Source organism: Glycine max, chromosome 6 (assembly GCF_000004515.6).
Source record: "Glycine max cultivar Williams 82 chromosome 6, Glycine_max_v4.0, whole genome shotgun sequence".
Lineage (NCBI taxonomy): Eukaryota > Viridiplantae > Streptophyta > Magnoliopsida > Fabales > Fabaceae > Glycine > Glycine max.
Window position 1 is genome coordinate 7,070,189 of NC_038242.2, and position 12,398 is coordinate 7,082,586.

The 12,398-nt window shown below is 35.3% G+C and overlaps 1 pseudogene; it reads left to right on the forward strand.

The window, feature by feature from the left end:
- Positions 1-1,910: 1,910 nt before the first annotated feature.
- Positions 1,911-9,584, forward strand: LOC100787794 (sucrose transport protein SUC4-like; annotated as a pseudogene).
- The last annotated feature ends 2,814 nt before the right edge of the window (positions 9,585-12,398 follow it).

Below are 12,398 nucleotides of genomic sequence, written 5' to 3' on the forward strand. Positions count from 1 at the left end.
AGTAGTTATCCTACGCGATGGCACGACAAGAAAGCCAAATTGGATCAAATTCCCAGTTAAGCCTCTGAGGGGTGATGCTAGGTGCACCATTATTATTGTTTGTGCACCCAGTATTTTTTAGTAATTTTAGAATTATTCCTGTATCTTCTTTTTCCTTTTTTAAGTTGTTTTTACTGGTTTGTGGTATTTGCGTTTCAATTTCTGCTCTATTGATTTTTATCGTTAGGTGAGGTGCTGCTTGAGTGGAGGTGAAAGTGTTACTGGTGGGTGATGATTGTTGTGGTGATTAATTTGTCGTCGAAAGTACAACATATACATGAGTTGGTGTTGTTGATTTCCCTGAGGGAGTTGATTCGTATGTTTAATTTTAACATAAGGATCAAATTGATTTATATATTTAATTTCAACATATGGATCAAATTGATCCGTAAGATTTATATGGATCAACTTGTTTCATATGATTTATACGGATCAACTTGATCCATATGAAACAAGTTGATCCGTATAGATCATATAGATCAATAAAATAATATATGACTATTTTTCATTGAAATAAAATAACACCATTTATAATTTTTTTATAACAGCATATATGATTATATAATTAAAACACAAAATTCATAAATAAAATAGCAACTACATAATTAAATAATATATGACTATTTTTCATTGAAATAAAATAACACCATTTATAACTTTTTCATAACAACATATATGATTATATAATTAAAACACAAAATTCATAAATAAAATAACAACTACATAATTAAATAATATATGACCATTTTTCATTGAAATAAAATAAATAACTACAAAATTCATATATTTACTATTAAAATTTATAACTATTTCATAACACCATGCAATCATACATATTATTTTTTAAAACACAAACAATACCTATTTTTAAAACAAAACTAACAAATAAGCTACCTATTTAAAAACATTTTTTAAAACATAATACCTATTTTTAATTTTTTTTATTTGAATTAAAAAAGGTCATACAGAGTTGATCCGTACGAACGCACAAAAGGAAAAATGAAAACGCAGTCAATAACGGAGACACGAAGCTTACCTCGACGGTGGAACAACAAAATGGGGTTGTAGGTTCTCAATGCCGACAACGAACCATCAACGCACGACAAATGAACCTCCAAGGAAAGCAAATGACACCAGAAGGAGAAGAAACTCGAATGTCATCGCGAAAACAACCAAACGACACAGAGAAGAGGAACGTACGAATCTCGTGAACAATGTTGGGTGTACAGGTTTTATATTTTAAGTGAAAGACATTTTCACCCATTCATTTAAAATGTTTGATGCACCAGTAATAATGTTGGGTACACATAGCAACATCCCTTACTAAATTTTGACACCCAATTGAACATGCTACCTATGATTCTATCTTTTACATTACATTATCTATATAGACAACAATATGCCTATCAATGTGGTCTACGTAACATTATCCACAATCACTAGTCACATTTTTTTGATAGCACTGATTGCATTAAGCATTTTTCTGTTAATGAAAAATATTGTTGCAGTCCCTGCGCTTTGCCGATGCTATACGTGTCACACCACCAGGTGCATCACCCGTAAACTCAAGTTAAACACATACTTTTCGGTTTTGATAGTGATCAAGGATTGAATATATTTGAATTTCAGGTGAAAGGATCCAAAAAATACTTTTAAGAATAAATCTGTTTAGAATCATATTTGGTTATTCCTAAAAAGTATGTTTGAAAGTAATATTTTACATCTAAACTTAGTTTTGAGGAAATAATATTTGGAATTACCCTTTATCCTCCTTTTTAATGAACATTTTGTTTTGCTGATAAATAAAAAATGCAAGCTAAGCAAGCAAATGTTCTATTGAAGGGTAAAGTTATCATTTGGGACAACAAAAAGCGAGGGAAAGCAGTTGAGAACTTGAGACTAAATCAAATTTCCATTGAAAGAAACGGTTGCTGTCCAAATTAAAATCCAAATAAATAGTATTGTGTGAGGATGAATCCGTAAATAGATCCTGGAGTGAGGGCATACTGCAATAAAACATTCCCATTGACACAGTCACAGTGTGTGTCTGAACTGCACCGTTTCGAAATTCCAACAGAAACAGAATGACAGTGTGCCACAGTACACCGTCTCCAGCGGAACCGCAACCTCTCTCTCTCTCTCCTCCTGGTCTTGCGCGATGCCATGAGGAAACGGTCACAATTCACAACGAGATTGCGAACAAGCTAGAGAGGGACACAGAAGGGGCACGGAATTTGGAATTCAGACACAATGGCGAATCACGGAACCCAACAACATCAACGTCCCCGCCAACACTGCCGGTCCAAGGCTCGACATGGAGCGGCTCGACCGCCGGCCCAGGCTAGGGTTCCGCTGAGGCTGCTGCTTCGGGTAGCGTCGGCTGTCGGTGGCATTCAGTTCGGGTGGGCCCTGCAGCTCTCTCTTCTCATGCCGTACGTGCAGCAGCTCGGGATCCCGCACGTGTGGGCCGCTCTCCGGGCTCCTGGTCCAGCCCCTGGTGGGCCACTTGAGCGACCGCTGCACCAGCCGCTTCGGCCGCCGAAGACCGTTTATAATGGGCGGAGCATTGCCGATCGTCGTCGCTGTTCTCATCATCGGTCACTCCGCCGACATCGGGTGGTGGTTCGGCGACACCCATGAACATCGCCCCTGGGCTGTCGGAGTTTTTGTTTTCGGGTTTTGGAATTTGGATTTTGGATGTGGCTAATAACGTCACTCAGGGCCCATGTAGAGCTTTGCTTGGTGATCTCACTGGTAAATAAATAAATAAATTTCTCCTTATATATTAATTTAGATGTTTGTTTCATTGCTCTTTTCTTCATTTTTGAATATTCGTATGCTCACAAGCAACATGGTTGTTATTTAGATTGGTTACTGTCAAGAAAATACTTAAAAACTACTAAATTGATGATCTAACTATAATGGCTAATTAATTTACATTCAAATGGGCATTAGGTAATGTTGATCTCCCAATTTTCATTATGTTAAATTGTGTAAAGTAGTAGATGTTCAATTTGATACATAGACTGCAAATGATAAGGCTGTGTCACTTGTGCAAGGCTATTCAAGGATAAGGTAGTTTCCAAATTGATAGTTAGAGACAAAATTGCAACAAATGTGTATATTTATTATCTGGTCAAGTAAAAAAATTAGTGCTAACTACTATGCATCTGAAACCAGTCATTTATTATCATATATACCCAATGACTATGAGGGTAAAGCTAGATGTTGTTTATAATCTATCTCTTGTTGTCTCATTTGATCTTTATTCAAGATGCATATCCCATGTAAACTTCAATTTTTTAATGCCTAACTATGCTGGAAGAAGTTTGAATGTCTACTTATGTTAGGTTATGAGCAGTTGGTTTGATTTTTCTTTTTCTATACTTGTATAACTATTAAACTTGCTTACTTAAAAAAAAAAGAAATTCCATCTCTCCTTCCTATATATGAGGTATTTTGAGATTTTAATTTTGTACAGAACGATGTAGCTACTATTTATGCAGAGAGTCAATTTCTTACACTTTGTTAGAGTAATCTTCTCCAGGCTCCGTAGTTCGTAATTTCTATTGTATTGCTGATGTTTTAGTTTGCCAAATTCAAATTTCAATTAGGCTTCCAGTTTTCTGTTATAATTGATTACCTAACTCTTAGCTGTCATAAATGTAACAGTGAGCGCGATCATTCATAAATATGAGTCTAGTCTGGATTATTCATGAGATTTTTAGATTCCTAGGAGCAAAATTTAATTATTTTATTTTCCTGAAGGTTTTGGGGGATGTGGGGGAAGTCAAGGGAGGTGGTTTTAGGAAGTGGCTATGTACTAGCTCAAGGGGGTAGCATTGTCAATGTCTTATAAAGAGTATTTTGATCATATTCCTAACTAATGTGGAAAATCGAACACACCCCTTCATGCCTAGATTGAACATTTGGAATGTGAAGTTTGCAAGACTAGACATTTTGCGGGTGACCCAACATTGAGACTGAATAGGCTATAATACCATGTTAATTTTAAAGGGGAAGATTTAAGATGGAGTTACTAAATGGAGAAGAGAATATTTTAGAGAGAAGATCTGAATGAAAAGGTTTTGTTATATTTAGTAATTTTAGTTGAATGCTATGTTGAACTCTTAATAGACTAAGTGGAGCCTATTTCCTTGGCTAAGATTAAATGGGTGTAACTTCCTAGATACATGAATATGCAATTGAAATACACGAGTCTACTATTTCTTAAGTACATTAAGCATTGTTATTTCCACTGAACACTCTAATAATAGCTAGAGATTGACACAGCTGGAAATTGACATTTGATGGAGACTACTATTTCTTAAGTACATTAAGCATTGTTATTTCCACTGAACACTCCAATATAGCTAGAGATTGACACAGCTGGAAATTGACATAGCTGAAGGTCTGATGCATACTTGCATTCTCATACCCCATAAGCTGCACTGTTCTACTATGTATTGGTTCCATAATTTTTAAGCTAGGGATGTACCATGTAGGAAGCAAAAGACTTGCTACATTATATCGTAAAATTATTTTTGTAAATATTTCTCACATCTACTTGGATGATTCTATTCCTTTTGTCTGCCTTTATTCTAAAGTTTTCCAACTGAAGAAAAACTGTCATGTAAAATTTGAAATAAAAAATTCAGTATCAAACATTGGTGAATGTATGTAAACACAAACATTGTACCAGATTCTTGGCAGGGAATATGCCTTCTTCTATCTCATGTTTGGTAATAGTAGTAAAGGATAAAAGTCAGCTCCCCTCCCCTCCCCTCCACAAAAAAAAAAAGGATAAAATGATCCCAATAAACGTGGCATACAATTAGAATGATAGAAAATAATAAATTGTGCATCAATTATTGCCAGCATTACTTTAAACCCAGATGATTGTCTGCTTGATATGTACTTCTGAGTGCAACTCTCAGTTAAATTAAAAGGACATGGTAATTATCTTTTTAAATCATCGTATCTTGCCTGAATTGTTCTGTAAATGTGGCCTTCAATGTCTGAATAAAACTCCTCCCCCCCCCCCCCCCCCAAAAAAAAATGGAATACAATTTTTTTTATGTCAATTGTAATTTGTTTGAGAAATAAAATGTCAGCTATCAAAAGCAAACACTACATTGACACCCTTCATATTTTGTTTATCTATCTTTGAAATGTTAGGCAAGGATCAATGAAGGACACGTGTTGCAAATGCGTATTTCTCCCTGTTTATGGCTATTGGTAATATTCTTGGATATGCAACTGGATCATACAGTGGTTGGTACAAGGTCTTTGCTTTCACACTTATCCCTGCAGCAATATTAGTTGTGCAAATCTGAAGTCTGCTTTCTTTCTCGACATTATTTTCATTGCTATCACCACATATATAAGCATTGTGGCAGCTAAAGAAGTGCCTCTAAGTTCAATTGGAGCACACCCTGTTGAAGAAGCAGCAGCAGGAGAAGCTTTCCTGTGGGAGCTATTTGGGACATTCAGATATTTTTCGACCCCTGTATGGACAATACTGTCTGTTACTGCTCTAACATGGATTGGGTGGTTTCCATTTCTGCTATTTGATACTGATTGGATGGCCGAGAGATTTATGGTGGTGAGCTAAATGAAGGCCCTAATTAAGATACTGGAGTTAGAATGGGGGCACTTGGCTTACTGCTTAATTCAGTTGTTCTTGGAGTAACATCAGTACTGATGGAGAGGCTATGCAGGAAGCGGGGACCTGGGTTTGTGTGGGGAATTTCAAATATCCTAATGGCTGTCTGCTTTATTGCAATGCTTGTTGTAACCTAAGTGGCAAATAAAATTGGCTATGTAGGCAAAGATCTACCACCAACTGGCATTGTGATAGCTTCATTGATAATCTTTACAGTTCTTGGATTTCCACTTGCAGTGAGTTGCTTTATTTCCTGCTAAAGCATTTTGTTTCGTTCATTTTACTGTCAATATTGAAGGCACCCTTTCTGTCTCCTATGTTCCTTAAAACAAGACTCAATTTCTGTCTTTTTGCATGGTTTCAGTGGCTCATACATATGAAGGATCTTAATTGACTTGATTTTGGCTGCATGATCTCTTTAGCTTAAACTGACTTATGTGCCTTAAAATAAATTACGTAGTTTTTAATTTAAAAATTCTCAGTGGCTCATACAGTGTCTTGACTCAATCTTGGCAGCACAGTCTTAGCTCAAACTGACATATTTTCTACTCCTTTTAAGAAGTCAAATTAATTGTGCACAAGTTTGTGAATATATTATTTGAGAGTTCTACGTAATTTAATTTGACTTCTTGGATCAATTATTTCAGATCACTTACAGGATTGATGCCTTATTCTTTCTTAGATATATGATTGCATGACTATTGATATTAATTGTTGGTATTTTCAGGATTGTCAATGGGAGTCCTAAATCTTGCAATTGTGTTCCCACAGGTATTGCTTTTGCATTGGGGGGTTTATGAAATTGTTTGGCATTCCCAGTAGATCTTAATGTGAACGTTTTCAACTTCAACTCTGTTGAGAAGAAGAGAAAGCAAGAGACATGACCGTGTGTCAATATTCACAGCAGTGTGTTACTATTGTTATACAGCATTATAATTACAAAGAAAATAATTGCCTAATTACTATAATTATGTAAATCCTAAATTTGCTTAATTACCATAATTAAGATATCTACAATAACTCTAAAAATGTATTTAGTTAAATGTCATAAGTGGTCCTGAGTCAAGGTGTACAGTAACAATTTCACATCACTTGATAAATGAATAATCAATTAATTAATATTGATACATGCCTTGGGATACCATTAATGGCAACAGGCAGTACAATTATAGGGCTCTGATCCCCGTACTGTGAATTTTCCTTAACCTAAACACGAAACATGATTTATAGTTCTCTCCCAAGGTATTTTTCTGAGTAAAACTATCAGTGCAGTAATTGTCATGCTGGGGTCAAATTGCTATCAATGGATATGTCTTTTGACTAAGAAACAAAATTTTTGGCTTGGGAATTGTGACAAAAATTTAGAGAGTCGTGTCAAGATATGTGTCTGATACATAGATCCTTTTCAAAGGTGTCCATGCTTATGTTTTTAACTTTTAATTTGGTCAACTTATTCCCACGTTTCATCTGTACAGTGTAAGACAATTAAAAGCTGTCCATTATTACAAGAGTACAACAAGAAATCTATTTGAAATAGGCACAAAGATAAACAATCTGCATAAAAAAACGATAATGATCTTCATTCCTTCTGCGTATCTCTTGAGAAGATTTCATTACGAAATCATGACCTAAGCACTGGAGGTAGGTCATCAGAGATTTGTTTCACACGAAATATTATAAGAGCCCCTGAGAGTATGAGCATTTTGTTCCAGAGAAATATACCTGAACACAGAAAATTTAGCACAACTTAATAAAGCTTTTCCTTGCTCCTGTTAAAGCCTTTAAAATTAGTTGAAAGAAATTTGGATTGAAGGACACACAAAATTCACTGAGAACCTCAAATTGCCTACTCTACAGGATGTGACCTCTGGAGAAACTAATATATCAAATAAATGCACTACACCGTGACTTACAAAATGGTCTATGTCATTGGTTCAGGCTCCACTTTGATTTTGCTCATTCATTATGAGCCCGGATTATTAATTGGTTAATTCACTTTTCCTTGATCCATCATTGTCTGAAATTAGATATTGTTTGAGACAAAGTAAGGCAATGAGATTTAGCTAGAGTCGCATGGCTATTTTGTACTATCATGCAGGTTTAAGACAATTTGATTTGTACTTTCGTTTTCTTCCAAATACCACATTTCAAGTAACTGATTGACAGATTTCAATCCAGCTAGTATAATTATTTACAAATAGTAAAAATTATGAATTATTTTATAGTTCTAAGATCATGGTGATTTATCTTTTGTAAACGAAACTTTGTGCGAAAGGATCTAATTTATGCATAATTATTTGAATATTTTGAGCTGCTGAGTTTATGTATACCAATGTTTGAAATAGATGTTGGTGTCCCTGGGAAGTGGACCATGGGATCAGCTATTTGGTGGAGGAAACTCCAGCCTTTGGTGTGGCAGCTGTTGCAGCCCTTGCCAGTGGACTCATAGCTGTCTTGTTTATTCCCCGACCTGGTGGTCAAAAGCCAAGCCTAGAAGCCCAGTATGAGGTATTATGTTCTTTCTGCATTTGGCACTGATTTGTTTTGAAAGAGGGATGATGAAAATGAACAGGTAGCAATAATTTGTAAATAGTTTTGTTTTACTTTTGTTTGATTGTAGTCTTTATATTGAGGCTTCCATTCATCGAAATACCCCCACCAGCCTGCCCAATTTTTTTGTAATTTTGAATAATTGTTACATGGATATATTTTCATCTTACCGGTTATTATTTATAGCCGTTGAGCAAATTTTGAGTGTCATTATTTTCTGATATTTTGGAAGCTTTTGGCTCTCTCCTTTGTCATCCTGATGAGTGAGTAGCCTGTTTAAAACAGTGAGAATGCTCTGCTTTGTTAAATATGAGGTTGCCTTTACTGGCTGTAAGAAAAGTAAAATTTTCTTGATGTATAAGGAACAATGTAAAAGAAGCAATTCTTATAGCACTACTTTTCCAAACATCCTGGCAACTCATATAATCATAAAAGCTGTCATCAAAATACTGATTGGAAGATTATCTGCAATCAGTGGAGAATTTCTTCATTGTAAATCAGTACCACCTGTGTATGATGTTGCTTTTAGAGGCTAATGCGGTGGGAATGTAGTTGGGGCATCTTCTGTAGGTTCCAAAATTACTCATGGGCAACATCCTCTTTCCAACCAATATGAGCTGCTGCTGTTTGAGAATTATTCCACATGAAAAATTCTTTTATTTTGAGGCGGTGCTGATTGTGCCTTGATGCTTCAAGCATGATGTATTGGAATCTTGAAAATTTGTGCGATTTGTTTGTATTAGTTAGATGAATGTGCTTAGTGGCCAACAGTGAATATGTTACTTGTGCTGATGGAAACCTTGATTGGGACACGGTTTTAATGCCCCCATTTTTATTTTTTCCGTATAGTAGTACTTCTTTTAATATAATTCTTGAACGATGGGTTTGATTTATAATGGTCATTTAATGTGTACATTTAATTTTCTTTACTTCTTGTGAACATGGAATAAATTCTCGTTTTTAATACACTTCATATTCATGAAAGTCTGATTTGCTTTCAATTCTTCGTACAATGTCAGTTCTTAAGACTCGTAGAGCATTTGAAAATATCAACCTTTATATCATCATTTGTCCTAACTATTAGTGATCTGATGATTCTGATCTTCGAACCACGTGCCATCTGCTGCGCAACTGGAATTTATCCGTCTAGTTAGCCAACAATACTTTCTCTGTAAAGGTTAGATTAGATTTTGCAGGTTGTTTATTATTTACAGCTGATTAGTGGTTACTGTTGTTGGGAGGATTAGATGAATGAATTGTTACATACTTATAGTTTATAAAAAAAAATCCTGATTATTAATTTCTTTTTGTTTGTTAAAAGACTGATCAATATTGGGCATACCTTTCTATAGTAGTAGATTGTATGTCATGCGTATTCTACTGTTCAGCAACGTTCTAACAAGTACGCTTTCTGGATTTCGCCCATAAACATGTTAGTATATGTCCTGCATAAATGATATCTTATGTCGCCTAGCGTTGGAGTTCAATAGTTATATGTTTCTCAATCTCTTAATTAAACCAAAACAGAGAAAATTGACTTGGATTGGGAGAGAAATGAGTGGGAGGGTTCAGTAGAATACTTTGTCTCCGTAACGAGTTCTTTCACGAACATTCCATCTCTCTACAGTCTACACGATTGTAGAAAAGGTCAGAGGAATACAATTAGCGAATCTGTTGGAGCTTCTAGAGGAGCATAATCGTTGTTAATGTCCAAAGGAATACTATAGTCTTATCATTCTTTTCCCGAAATTTGCATTTTAGTAGTTTGTTACGTCGAAAAAAATTGTGGCTGATCTTCACTCTGACAACTTGTTTGAAGATATCTAACAGTATATTTATACGCCATCATGACGTGATCCTGAACTCTAACCTAATCTCTTGGGTTGAAGAGATTTCTAGAGCTTACTCAGCAGCTGCACTTTGCCAATCCAATTAGAGTGCCAAATTCGAGATGAGATGGGTTTGCTCCAATTCATATTCTTTTCTTTGGATGAGACTGGTTTCTTCATATCGTATTGTCAGAACTTTTGCTGTTGCTTTGTTAATTAATTCCAAACCATTGGTTCCCTTGCATGATACATATCTTTCATTTCACATCAACTTGGTGAGCTACAAACACATGGAATCTGACATGGGATGGCCTTGAGTTACAGGGTATTTTTAATATATATTTTTCTTGTTATTATATTATTATACAAGGAAATACTGATGGCTGAAGTTGCTCTGACGGCAAGGAAAAAGAAAAGAGAAAAAGTTTTATCTGGTGTGTTTTGGCTAATGACGGTGCAGAGGTGGTTCTGTTTCCTCATATATAACGCCATGCTCTCATATACACAGACAGACTAATCTCAATTTCCACAATCTTGTGATACAAGATTAAATGGTTGTAATTGGAGCACGTAATTCTCTCTCTTAGTGTTTCCTATCTCGCATCTGTCTCTTCTCCATACGGCCAGCTACCATCATTCCCCATTAACACCACTGGTGGTCCCTCCATGACACCAACACCTACCTCCATAATCCATACACATATATTTTTGCATGTGAATAGATATAGATATACATATATCCATGAAGATAACCTTTATAAAAGGGAAAGTGGGAAAAAAAGTGCAATAATATATATATATATACACACACACACTGGATTTAAGTTTTAACCTTTTGTTGCTCAAAATAAAATCCCAGGTAGGAACACAACTACTTTTTTAAAATGCCATTCCAAATCTCTCAGCTTTGTTTGAAACAAAACCACAAGGAAACCAACCAATCACTTGATAACAGGATTCATAACTTTGATTTGTAATCCTGTTTCGTTGAGAATTCTTATTAAGTTTTCATTTTTCCTCTGTTGCTTGAGGCCAAGAAATTCCCCAAATTGCAATCTATATATATAGCTAGATAACATTGTGTAGTGGACATTCGTCCACCATATATTTCAACCTATCCGCTTGCTAGGGGATAAAACATTCAAACAAGTGATAATACTAGGAGTACAACAAGAGGCATAGAAACGTGTGGGGCCAACATTGGGTGCAAGAAAAAAACTTGCTTCATCTGTTAGACAAAGTAGTCAAGGGAATGTTTCGCCCTTCGGGTGCTTCAAATGGTCTATATATATATAGACACTGGGTGTGTTAGGATTGGAATTTATGACATGGGCTGGAGAAAAGAATGAGACATGCATGGCTTGGCTGCCTCTAAGAACATGCAATGCCAAACATTTTGCCAGCACTACAAATAAGCAAAGCAACTATTAGTAGCGACTGTCCAAAACCAAACAAAATATGTTGTAGTAAAAGTTTGTTAAAATTTGTACAAACAGTTATTCTATTCTTATTATATTTATTCTGACTTTTTTTTTTTTTCGTTAGGTGACTTATTTTATTTTCCACTTTTTTTCTCTTGTATTTCTATCTTTCCTTTAACAGTATAAAAAACATTAATAGTAAAATTTTCTGAGTACAAATACAAACGCCCAAGTATCGTGTATGCCCTTGTCATTTCATAACATAAGTACCCCATGCTGCACCATCACAAAACACAAAGGGAAAAATGAGCCGGGAATAATAATGATAATAATAATATAATGCGTTTCTTTGACAAGTAGGGGAATTTTATTTGGTGAATTGGCTTCTCTATCACCACTTGGCATTCCCAGTTTGAGGATAAAATTCTCTGTGTTCCATACACAGGGAAATCAAAAAGGCCAAATGTGGCGTTTTAAAAGATTATCCACATAATGCAATCCGTCCATTAATAACTAGGCGAGTTTAAACTACTATTATGGCCATCATTATCAAATCAAAGTCTGTCATCGATTTGACGGCTAAAATAACCATTAAAGAGAATAAATCCGTCCATCCTTTTTTGAGTTTCACCAATATCCTAAAAAGATAAGATCGAACTTTTGTTTCCTCTCCACACTCAAAGGTAAGGAGAGCTGTAGCTGTTCTCCAGATGCCACACCCAATTTTGTTTTTCACCTTCTTAATAAAATCATTATTATAATAATATATTATTCTTTTTTTTTTCTAGACAAAGAGAAGGTCGGTTGCCTCCCAAAACCTCCATATAGCATTTCTTCCGTTCAAGCATGCCCTTTCTCTTTTACCCGTTTTTTTTTTCTTTAAATCGCCCCGAG